An 11,319-nucleotide genomic window follows, 5' to 3' on the forward strand; every position below is an offset into this window, starting at 1 on the left:
GTGTCAGGGAGTGGAAACACGAGACAGGCTCCACCAACGGTTGCCCCAAAGGCCCCTGTGCCTAAGGCACCAGAGGTGCAGCCTGACATTGTAGCCTTGTTGTTGAGCATTCAAGGTCAACTAACAGGACTGCAAAGTCAGATAAAGGAGCAAGGCAAAAGGGTAGATCATCTCTACTCTTTGTTGCCTGGCCTGGCGCAAGTAAGACCATAATGGGCGCGCTGCCGGAGACGCGCCTAAAAGTCCTAGCTGTGAATGTAAATTCACTGATTAGGATTGAACGAAGAGCCAATATGTTCCAATTGTTGAAAGACTACAGTCCCGATGTGTTTATGGCTAGCGAAACTAAGCTAAATCACAACCACAAATTGACTCATAAAAATTACAATATCGTAAGAAGAGACCGGCCCGACTCCACTCAAGGGGGCGGTGTTGCTCTCTTTATACGAAAAGGCATTAATTATAAAGTCATATACAACAATGAATTGCGAAAGCTCAAGACGCTAGAAGTTTGCGTCGTATGCATCTCTCTCTCTCAAGGGAAGCGGATGTATATGATTGCGGCTTATGCGGCTGGAACTCCGCAGGTTACTTACTTTGCTTCAGAACTCGAGATTCTTTTTAGGGAACTTAAACTGAGCTTGGAAGAAAACTATTTTATCTTGGCCGGTGATTTGAACGCAAAACATGAAGATTGGGGAAATCAACATAGTAATCCCAGAGGTAATCATCTTTTTAATTTGATGAATCTTTACAGCGTTGAATATGGCGTCGACCTGCTGGCTACTGAAAGGCCATCGTATCCAAGAAGCGGCTCCTTTCTGGACCTTTTGCTGTACGACACCAGACTGACAGTTACAGACAAAGTGGGTAATCACCCGCGAAACTGCTTACAGACAGTCGAGTACGACAGTGATCACTGCGGACTGGCTGCTGTAATGCAGTTTCCGAACGAACGCGTGGAGTTGGAGGAATACGTTCCAACGCATTCTTACAATTACAGTAAGATGCGGTGGCCTCGTTTCACCAATGCCCTAGCGAGAGAACTTCGTTCGAGTGACATAGCCCCACCAAACAACAGAAACCTGACAAATACAGAAATCGACCAACACTTACAACAGATGGACGAAACAATAAAACGAACGATGGAACGGACAATCCCAAAGTACAAAGAACGGGACCAAATGGACGCTTTCAGAAACGCGACAATTGACGCACTACGTAGGCACAAGAGTGGCTTACTGACAAGACTCAAAAACTTGCACAGACGACTTACAGACCCACGCGACTTGGAGGTTAGGACACTGAAATCGTCAATAAAAAATGTCAATCTGTTGATTAAGGAGAACTACAGGCTATCAATTAACAAGTACTGGGACCGCAAGATCCGGTCAGTTAATTCGAGTGACCCTAGTATGTTCCCCAAAATCAACAAGATATTCAGGAAAAAAAACGACAATGACCTTCCGTGTCTTAAACTCCAAAGAACTGAAGAGAACAGAAACGTACTAAGGACAGCGCAAATAGATCCAGAGGAAGCCATCTTTGACGATGACTTTTACATAATTGAAGATCCGAAGGAAAAAGTGGAGGCGGTGGGAGCTGCTTTCCAGCAAGTGTACAAGGTGAATGTTAGCATTCGCCCCAACCACGACCTGGAAAACAGAGCCCTACTTAATCACTTTTACCTTCGAAATGATATGACACAATGGCGATCTGAGAACCGCGGTTTCATGCGGTTCAATGACGATTCCTTGGCAAACGCCATAATCGCCGAGCAAACGGGACCAAGTCCCTTGTTAGTGACGAAGGTTGAGCTTCAGCTCATCTTCAATTCAATAAAAAACAAAAAGTCAGCAGGTGTCGATGGTATATCCAGCGTTGTACTAAGACATTTACCGATGGAAGCAATTGACATATACACCACGCTCTTCAATAATGCACTGAATAATGCATATTATCCAGTGCATTGGAAGACCGCTGTGGTTCATCCTCTCCCGAAAAAGGGAAAGGACAACTCCAACCCGTCAAATCTTCGGTCGATAAGTCTTCTTCCGAGCATCAGCAAAGTTTTCGAAAAGATCATTAATAGGGCTCTGACTAAGTGGGCTGCGGACAACAAAATAATTCCGGATAAACAGTTCGGGTTCAAGGCGGGTCATGACACAATTCATGCTGCGTCTAAACTCGTTTCTGATATCCAATGGAATAAATCAAAACAACAATGCACAGGTGCTGTTCTGGTTGATTTGGAAAAGGCCTTTGACACCGTATGGTTAGAGGGTCTTTACCTAAAACTGAGCAGGCTTGGCATAAGCAAGCCATTGTTGTATATACTTTATGATATGCTTAACGGTAGAAAGTTTGTTGTCAAAAGTGGCAATGTAACTTCTACCACAACATTCTCAATTAAAAATGGTCTTCAACAGGGAGCGGTGAATTCGCCGATTCTCTTCAGCATTTACACCAGCGATCTGATAGGTAGTCTTACAAAGGCAATTGCGTACGCCGACGATCTAATTGCGTACAGAACGGCCCGAAAGGTTGAGGTTATTAGAATTCTCTTGCAGCGTGATTTCGACAAGATTCAGCGATATTGCGACGACTGGAAACTGAAAATAAATGTCCAGAAGTCAGAGACAATTCTGTTCCGGACTCCGTTGGCTGGGGCCACGAGGGATACGTGTAAGAATTGGCGCAAGATGGTCATCGTTGACCTTCACGGGCAGCCATTGGCGAGCAAAAGTGTAGTGAAGTACCTCGGTATCTGGTTAGATCAGTATTTATATTTCGACAGACATATAAATGCTGCTCTGACCAGGGCCAGAGGAGCCTTCGCTCTGACGAAACGGCTGTTTTTTAGCAGTCGGCTTGACCCCAGAGTGAAGGTAATTTGCTACATGGCCCTTATACGGCCAATGATTGTGTATGGTTGTCCTGTGTGGTTCAACGTTGCCCCTTCCCAGATGGAGAAGTTTCGGGTGTTCGAGCGGCAGTGTTTACGACGCTGTACCGGCTTATATCGAACAGCCGAATCTTCTTATGTGCATTACTATTCCAACGAGGTCCTATACAACGGGGCTCGAATCAACAGAATTGACAATTTCGTGATAAAACTCGTTCGAGGTCACATTGCAAGAGCTATGTCTTCGACCAACAATTTAATTTTCGGGGCGTTCTATCCGAACGACGAGTATTTTGAGAGTGCACGCTTGAGCGGCTTCATTCCCCCAGAGGCATTCCTCTTTTTAGATAGATGCGGTCTGATACAGGATAGATTGGCAGTTCCGTTAATCTACCACGTCAGACGAAGAACCGTGGATAGGCGCCTCCTGTACAATCGGGACGTCATGGCACAAGGCGGAGCAGAGCTCCTTCGGTTCAGTAGGGCTGTGTCCAAACGGGACCGAACTGATAGGGTGAAGTAGGAGCACCAGTTTTGGTGGCTTCAATCGGCACTTGATAGTGGGTAGTCGGGATGGGGTTTTAAGCCTTGGCCGGCTTACATACTTGTTTCATAGTTTTAGGGTTTAGTTTTAAGTAGAATAGGCATGGTGGCACAAAAAAAAAAAAAATACAAAAAAAAAAAAAAACTAAAGAAATTAAAAAAAAAAAAAAAAAAAAAACATGGAATATAAAAAAAAAAACAAAAACAAAAAAATACAAAAAAATTAAAAAACGTACAAAAAAGACAATAAAATATAATAACGAAAACGTTAGATTTGCTGCTGTGGTTGTTCTAGTTTTAAGTAGTTTATAGGTAGAATAGGTAGTTTAAGTTAGTTTTAAGTTTTATTTAAGGACCTAACTTTAAGTAGTTTGTAAGTAAAAATAAATAAAAAAAGGATATTGATATTAGTTTTTTGTTCAAATTTTCTAATAAATACAAAAATAAATGAAATAAAATTTAAATGAAGTAAAATAGATCTTAGGGCCGAAAGGCATAAGTATTAAGTGTTATAGTTTAACTTAGAGTGTCCGTATGGGACCATTAAGTTAGTTGTAAGTTATGGATAATTAGGCTAGTTTTATGAATTTTTGTCTAGCTTTAAGATAGGTTTAAGAATGAATTAATAAAAATGAATTATAAAAAAAAAAAAAAAAAAAAAGGGCGTTTCTTCAATTACTGGAGGTTTTTCAGAACTTCAAATACTACAATTTTGTTTATTAACATATCAACCGAGTGTGAAATGAATTTCGTCGCTGAAGAAAATTTTGTTCGAAAAGTTGTCGTCCACTACCTCCTGTTGTTCAAGAACCCATTCAACGTATTTACGACGTTGTGAATGGTCAACTGGCTTCAGTTGTTGTGGGAGCTGGACTTTATTTAGATACAGGTGTAAATCCAAATGCAGAATTCGCCATAATGTGCAGTATGACAGTCCTTATTCCTGAGAACGACGAGGAATCGACAATTTCGGGTCTTCGGCAATTCCTTTACTTACAGGAGCGATATTTTCAGTGGTACGAACGAAACTATGATGCACAGGCCTTACAATATCTGTAAACAATTCAGTCTCTTCAAATTTCTTCACACAATCGCTTGCGTAGTTGGACGATTATGTAAACTATAATCTCCTCTTAAAGGGCGATATGTAGCTGTGGCAGAATTTGTATTTGTACGGGTCGTGCGATAGTTAAGCGATCCATGTTCTTAAATGCAAGAGAACTGAACAAATAAATTGGATTAACAACTTAGTTTGGCAGATGTCGAATTATAGAGTTTCTGCGTTTGAAACCTCAAAATAAATAACCCGTTATAAATAGACTATGTGATGATTAGAAAACGTGGAAAACTTAAACATTTAAAAGAAAAAGGCTTTTTGTATAACTTTATTTTGCTCACTGTTAAATCTATTTCAAAAAATTGCTGATTGGTCAGCACTTTCTGCATTTTATCTCCGGAGCGGTTACCCAGTTTACTGTCTCCCATTCAGAGGTTGACACCTTTTTACGCCTAATTTGACTGAACTAGTAGGAAGTAATTGTAATCGATCCGATTTGTGGAAATGAATTTTGACATTCTCGACGTTTTATGTTCCCTAGAATCTAAATAAAGGGTTTTTGAAACCTCAGTAGTGAAAATAAATACATTTGGTGGCGCAACAGCCCGTTGAGAATTAAGGCCAAGTGACTAACAAACTCTCAACCATTCCTGTGCGCGAGTACTGTTGTCAGGGACTGAAGGGTCATACAGTTTTAAGCCGAATCCGAACGGCTAATTTGAGAAGGCACTTTTCATGACAAAAATTACTCTTGGAGAATTTGTCAATTTCTCGCAAGATGCAGTACCCGTGATTGACAGGGATCGAACCCAGGACCTCTGGCATGACAGTCCAACGCACTAACCCTAATGCCACGGGTATTACCTGCAAAATAATTGAATGCATCAAATAATATCGTTTTGACATCTAGTAAAATTTTTAAGAAAAGTCCAACTTAAAGTTGGTAAAAATTGATTTTCACATCAAATATCTTGTGAATAAATGAAGGTATTGGCTTCAAAATAATTTTATTCGACACATAACACAAAAAAGAAGCTGGGATGCGACCCACACTGATAATTTTCCATCCCGTCGGTCGATTATTGTCTTGCTTAAAAGTTTGTAGGTTTTCGTGTTGGGTTAAAAAAGTTATCAATTGAATTATTTTTACAAATTTTAAAATTACCAACAATATTTTTTGTATAAAAAAATAGTTTAGTTTGAAAATCTAGTTACAAATTGGATGAATGAAATTAATTTGAGAGATATCAAGACCCGAACATCAATTTTTACCAATTTTGCGTACAATTTTTTTCTAGATTTTATTTTTTTATGAAAAAACGAACTTTTGGATTTTTATAAAAAAAAACTACTGAATAACGAAAACAATATTCTTTTGAGTCGTAAGTGAATTTGTACCAAGGTTTTAGGTTTTTATTTTTTGTAAAAAAACTGTAAATTGAATTTCCTTAAAATTTTACTGAGTGTTGACAACAATATTTTTTAAAAGATAAAGTAGTTTGAAGCCAATATCTCAAAGTTTTAAAAAGATATTTAAATCTAAAATCGATTTTTACTAACTTTTATTAATTTTTTTTTTAGGTTTTTATTTTTTGTAAAAAAACTGTCGATTCGAATTTTCTCAAAATTTGTCGGAATATTAAAAACAATATTTATTATAACTTGAAATAAGTTGGAAGCCAAAGTCTCAAATTTTTGAAAAGATATTTGAGTCGAAAAGCAATTTTTACCAACTTCGAGTAATGTTTCTTAGGTTTTCATTTTTTTATAAAAAAAAAATTGTCAGTTCGAATTTTTTCAAAACTGTACCGAATGTTAAAAAACTTAAGTTTTCGTTGCACAAAATTATTTTGGAGATAAAATCATTTTGTTTTCGTAAAATTTTCGAAGTGACACATTTTTTCTTAGTTTTTTTGATTTATGAAAAAGCGTTAATTGGATTTTTTTTCAAAAAATATATTTATTTGGAATTACGTTAAAATATATTTAAAAAATTTAGTTCAAGTCTCTAGCGTTTTTCGGTCGTAAGATATTTAGGGTTAACCAAAATGTTAACCTTTTTTTTAAACTGCTGTGGTAAAAAAAAACCACCCACGCAATTTTCTTGAGAGCCCTTTCTGCATCTTTCCGCATTATTATCTATACAATAAAATTTATTTGAAGTCGATATCAAACCAGAAGAGATATCGATTTCAAATAAATTTTGCTACACAGATAATAATGCAGAAAGATGCAGAAAGGGCTCTCAAGAAAATTGCGTGGGTGGTTTTTTTACCATAATAGTTTGAAAAAAAGGTAAACATTTTGGTTAACCCTAAATATCTTACGAACCAAAAATGCTAGAGACTTGAATTAAACTTTATATAATATATTTTAACGAGATATCAAAAGAATAAAAACCTAAAAAAAATTTGTAAAAGTTGGTAAAAATTTATTTTCGACTCTAATATCTTTTCAAAACTTGTAGATATTGGCTTCAATTTACCTTTATCTATCAAAATATTGTTGTCAACATTCAGTAAAATTTTGAAAAAAATCGAATTGACAGTTTTCTTACAAAAATAAAACTCTAAAAAAAACAACACTAAAACTTGAGAGGTGGGGAGAGGTGTTTCCACTAAGGCACCTCTCCTTATCTAGACGGCAGCGGAGGAATTCCCGAGATGGAATCAACGGTGGCGTCTACAGTTTCAGTAAGGTTGAACTACTTAGTGAACACCTTATAGGGCTTCTTCGACTTATTCGGAGCCCAGGCCTGTAAGGAGCGGTTTTATCCGGCTCCCCATCCTTGGAGTTATACTTAGGATCTGGCCCTCCAGGTTGGAGGTTGTGCGTCGGGGTGACTTCCTGGCCACGTAAAAGCTTTCAAAGTTGCGAAGCACCAACAAGCCTCGGATACGGAGGGATTTACTGTTGACAACCAACGCAAACGAATAAAGGACAATGAACTTCGGATATGCACGTGGAATGTTAGGTCCCTTAACAGACCACGTGCGGCCGAAGAATTAGCGGAGGCCCTAGAACGATATAAAGCAGATATCACCGCCATCCAGGAAATACGATGGGATGGGCCGGGCAAAAAGAGGATGAAAAACTGCGATATTTACTATGGTGACTGCTACCACGAAAACCAATAGCGCTTATTTGGATGCGGATTCGTCATTGGAGCCAGACTTAGGCAAGAAGTCTTGAGCTATAGGTGCATCAATGAGCGCCTCATGACCATACGCATCAAGGCTAAATTCGGCAACATTACCTGATATGCGCGCACGCCCCCACAGAAGAGAAAGACGACGACACCAAAGATATGTTCTTCGAGCTCTTAGACAAAACATATGAGCAGTTCTACGATATTAAAACAGTCCTGGGCGATTTTAATGCCAAGCTAGGAAGGGAAGACATCTTTGGTGGAATAATCGGGAAAAACAGCCTGCACGACAACACTTCCGACAATGGATTCAGGTTCATAGATTTTGCTGCGGGGCGAAACGTCATGGTAGCCAGTACGCGTTTTCCACACCTCAACATCCACAAAGGAACTTGGACTTCTCCAGATCAATCTACCGTCAACCAGATTGACCATATTGCGATCGACGCCAGACACGCTTCCAGCATTATGGATGTACGAACTTTCCGAGGAGCTAACATCGACTCGGACCACTACCTCGTTGTAGCCAGGGTAGCACTTCGGATTTCCAGACCCAAGGCAAAACAGGGAGGTGCTGGGAGAAGATACAACGTCGAACGGCTACAATCGCCAGAGATCGCCAAATCCTTTTCCGACCGAGTGAGAAGTAACCTCTCTCGAAGTTCTCTGCCGCCAACACAATGTATCGAAAACCAGTGGCAACATTGCCAAGATGCAATCAGAGAAGCCGCCTCTAATGTGCTGGGTTTCAAACAGCTACCAACAAGGAACCCCTGGTTTGATGAGGAATGTCGGCAGGCAAATGCAGCCAAACAACAGGCACGCAAAGCGGCGCTGCATAAAAGGACGAGAGCTGCTCGTGAGCTCTATGAGCAGAAGAGGCGAGAGGAACGCCGACTTTTCAGAAGGAAAAAGAGAGGGCATGAGAAGCGTGCGGTCGAAGATGTTGAGAGGTATAAGAGCAGGAATGAGGCTCGAAAGTTTTAAGAACAGGTGAAACGAAATTTACAGGTACATAAACCTAGAACCGAAGGCCGCAAAGACGAAAGTGGAAACATCATAGTGGAACCGCAGTCAATGCTGAGGATATGGAGGGACCACTTCTGCAGACTGTATAACGGCGACGAAGAACTGAATCCCGCTGTCAGGCAGGATGACCCATTCGATATAGACGACGAAAGCCAACAATCCCGTCCTCCCGACTTAGACGAAGTAAAGATTGCCATATCTAAGTTGAAGTCTAATAAAGCCGCTGGAGCAGATGGCTTGAATGCCGAGCTCTTGAAAGCAGCTGGAGATAAGTTGGTTAGGATCATGCACCAACTTATCTGTAAGATATGGTCGGAAGAAAACATGCCCGATGAATGGAACCTCAGTATTGTTTGCCCGATCCTGAAAAAAGGAGACCCTCTAAACTGCACCAACTATAGAGGAATAAGTCTACTTAACATCGCCTATAAAATCTTCTCTGCCATAATATGTGAACGTCTAAAGCCCATCGTCAACAACCTGATAGGTCCTTATCAGTGTGGTTTTAGACCAGGAAAGTCCACAGTTGATCAAATATTCACATTACGGCAGATCCTGGAAAAAACTCAAGAGCACCAAATCGACACCCACCATCTTTTCATCGATTTCAAGGCCGCATATGACAGCATCTACAGGGACGAGCTATATAGAGCCATGTCTAGTTTTGGCATCCCTGCCAAACTCGTCCGTTTGTGCAGGATGACCATGGAGAATTCACGCTGCTCCATAAAGGTTGGAAACAACTTAACAGAACCTTTTGATTTCAAAAAAGGTTTTAGACAAGGTGATGCGCTGTCATGCGATTTTTTTAACATCGTGCTTGAAAGAATAGTGCAGAGCTCACACGTCAACACTAGAGGCACTATCTTTCAAAAGTCTGTCCAATTACTGGCATATGCTGATGACATTGACATAATCGGAAGAACTCAGCGTGATGTCAATGGGGCTTTTGTGAGTATTGAGGCAGAGGCGGCAAAAATGGGTTTAACGGTTAATGAGGGCAAAACAAAGTACATGCTGTCGTCTAGAAAGGACATACAACACCGACGTTTTGGTCAAAACGTCACAATCGACAGACGTACCTTTGAGGTAGTCAAGGACTTCGTCTACCTAGGCTCCGCTGTAAACGCAGAAAACAACACCAGCGCTGAGATCAAACGCAGAATAACTCTTGCTAACCGCTGTTTCTTTGGACTAAGAAAGCAATTGAGTAGTAATGTCCTCTCTCGAGGGACCAAAGTGTTGCTATATAAGACCCTTATCATCCCCGTCCTGCTATACGGTGCAGAAGCATGGACCATGACAAAAGCGGATGAAAGCACCTTGGGTCGTTTCGAGAGAAAAGTTCTTCGTGTGATCTACGGTCCCGTATGCATCGAAGGGGAGTGGAGGAGAAGATGGAACGACGAACTGTACGGGCTGTACAGCGACGTAGACTTAGCCAGAAGAGTAAAAGTCCAACGACTAAGATGGCTGGGTCACGTAGAGCGCATGGAAACCAATGCTCCGGCCCGGAAAGTCTTCGAATCCGCACCCACAGGACAGCGCAGTAGAGGAAGACCGCGGATCAGGTGGCGCGCACAAGTGGAAGGTGACCTCACCCAACTTGGAGCGCGAAACTGGAGACATCTAGCTAGGGACCGAGCTAGATGAAGAAGTTTGTTGGGTGAGGCCCTAGTTCACACAGGACTGTAGCGCCACCTTAAGTAAGTAAAGTAAGTAAAACTTGGTAAAAATTGACTATCGACTCAAATAGCTTTTCAAAAATTAAAAATATTGGCTTCAAACTTATTTTATTTCACAGAAAATAGTTTTTTTCGATATCCAGTAATTTTTATATAAAAATCCAACAGTCCGTTTTATCATAAAAAATAAAATCTACAAAAAATAGTACGCAAATTTGGTAAAAATTGATACGAGTACATCTAGACAAACTTTTAAGCAAAACGAATCGACAGACGGGATGGGAAGTTATCAGTGTGGGTCGCATTCCAGCCTCTTTTTTTTAATACTTAATCTCGATCTTATACAGAGTGCAAGCGTTATATCACTTCAAACATCTAAAAAATTTTTCGAGAATGTTTTATGAAAATTAAATAAAATCCAGATATTTAGTTTTTTCGATCATATAACACATTTCAAGACTATACAAAGAAATTGTCACAGCACATTTGTCAGTCATTTTTTTTCTGACAAAGTTGTTATATTATTATTTGTAGAATTGTCACCTTTCAATTTTTTTGAAATACATGGTTCCCAGAGGCATAACTGTGTATACTAAGCTCATAGAAAAGCAATGCTACAAACAAATCGTGTAAAATCATTAATTTCGTTTCAAGAAGTAATCGAAAAAATCGGTAATAAACAATAACACCGGTTTTGTGACAATTAAAAATGTTTAATACTTTCAAAAAAGTAAAAAGCTTTGTTAATAAATTATCGATTTTTTCTTATTTAATAGATTCAAGTTTTATGTATGTATGTACATTGTACAATGAACATCATGATTTCGTCGTTTTGTTATTGCAAAAGATGATTTAACACATAAATAAATTCCAGAGTTTCAAATTTTCCCAGTTTTAACAGAATGTTAATTTATAATTTTTAACCATTTTCGGACTGTGTATGTTTGTATTA

The sequence above is a fragment of the Eupeodes corollae genome, chromosome 3, assembly GCF_945859685.1.
Source record: "Eupeodes corollae chromosome 3, idEupCoro1.1, whole genome shotgun sequence".
NCBI classification, from domain to species: Eukaryota; Metazoa; Arthropoda; class Insecta; order Diptera; family Syrphidae; genus Eupeodes; species Eupeodes corollae.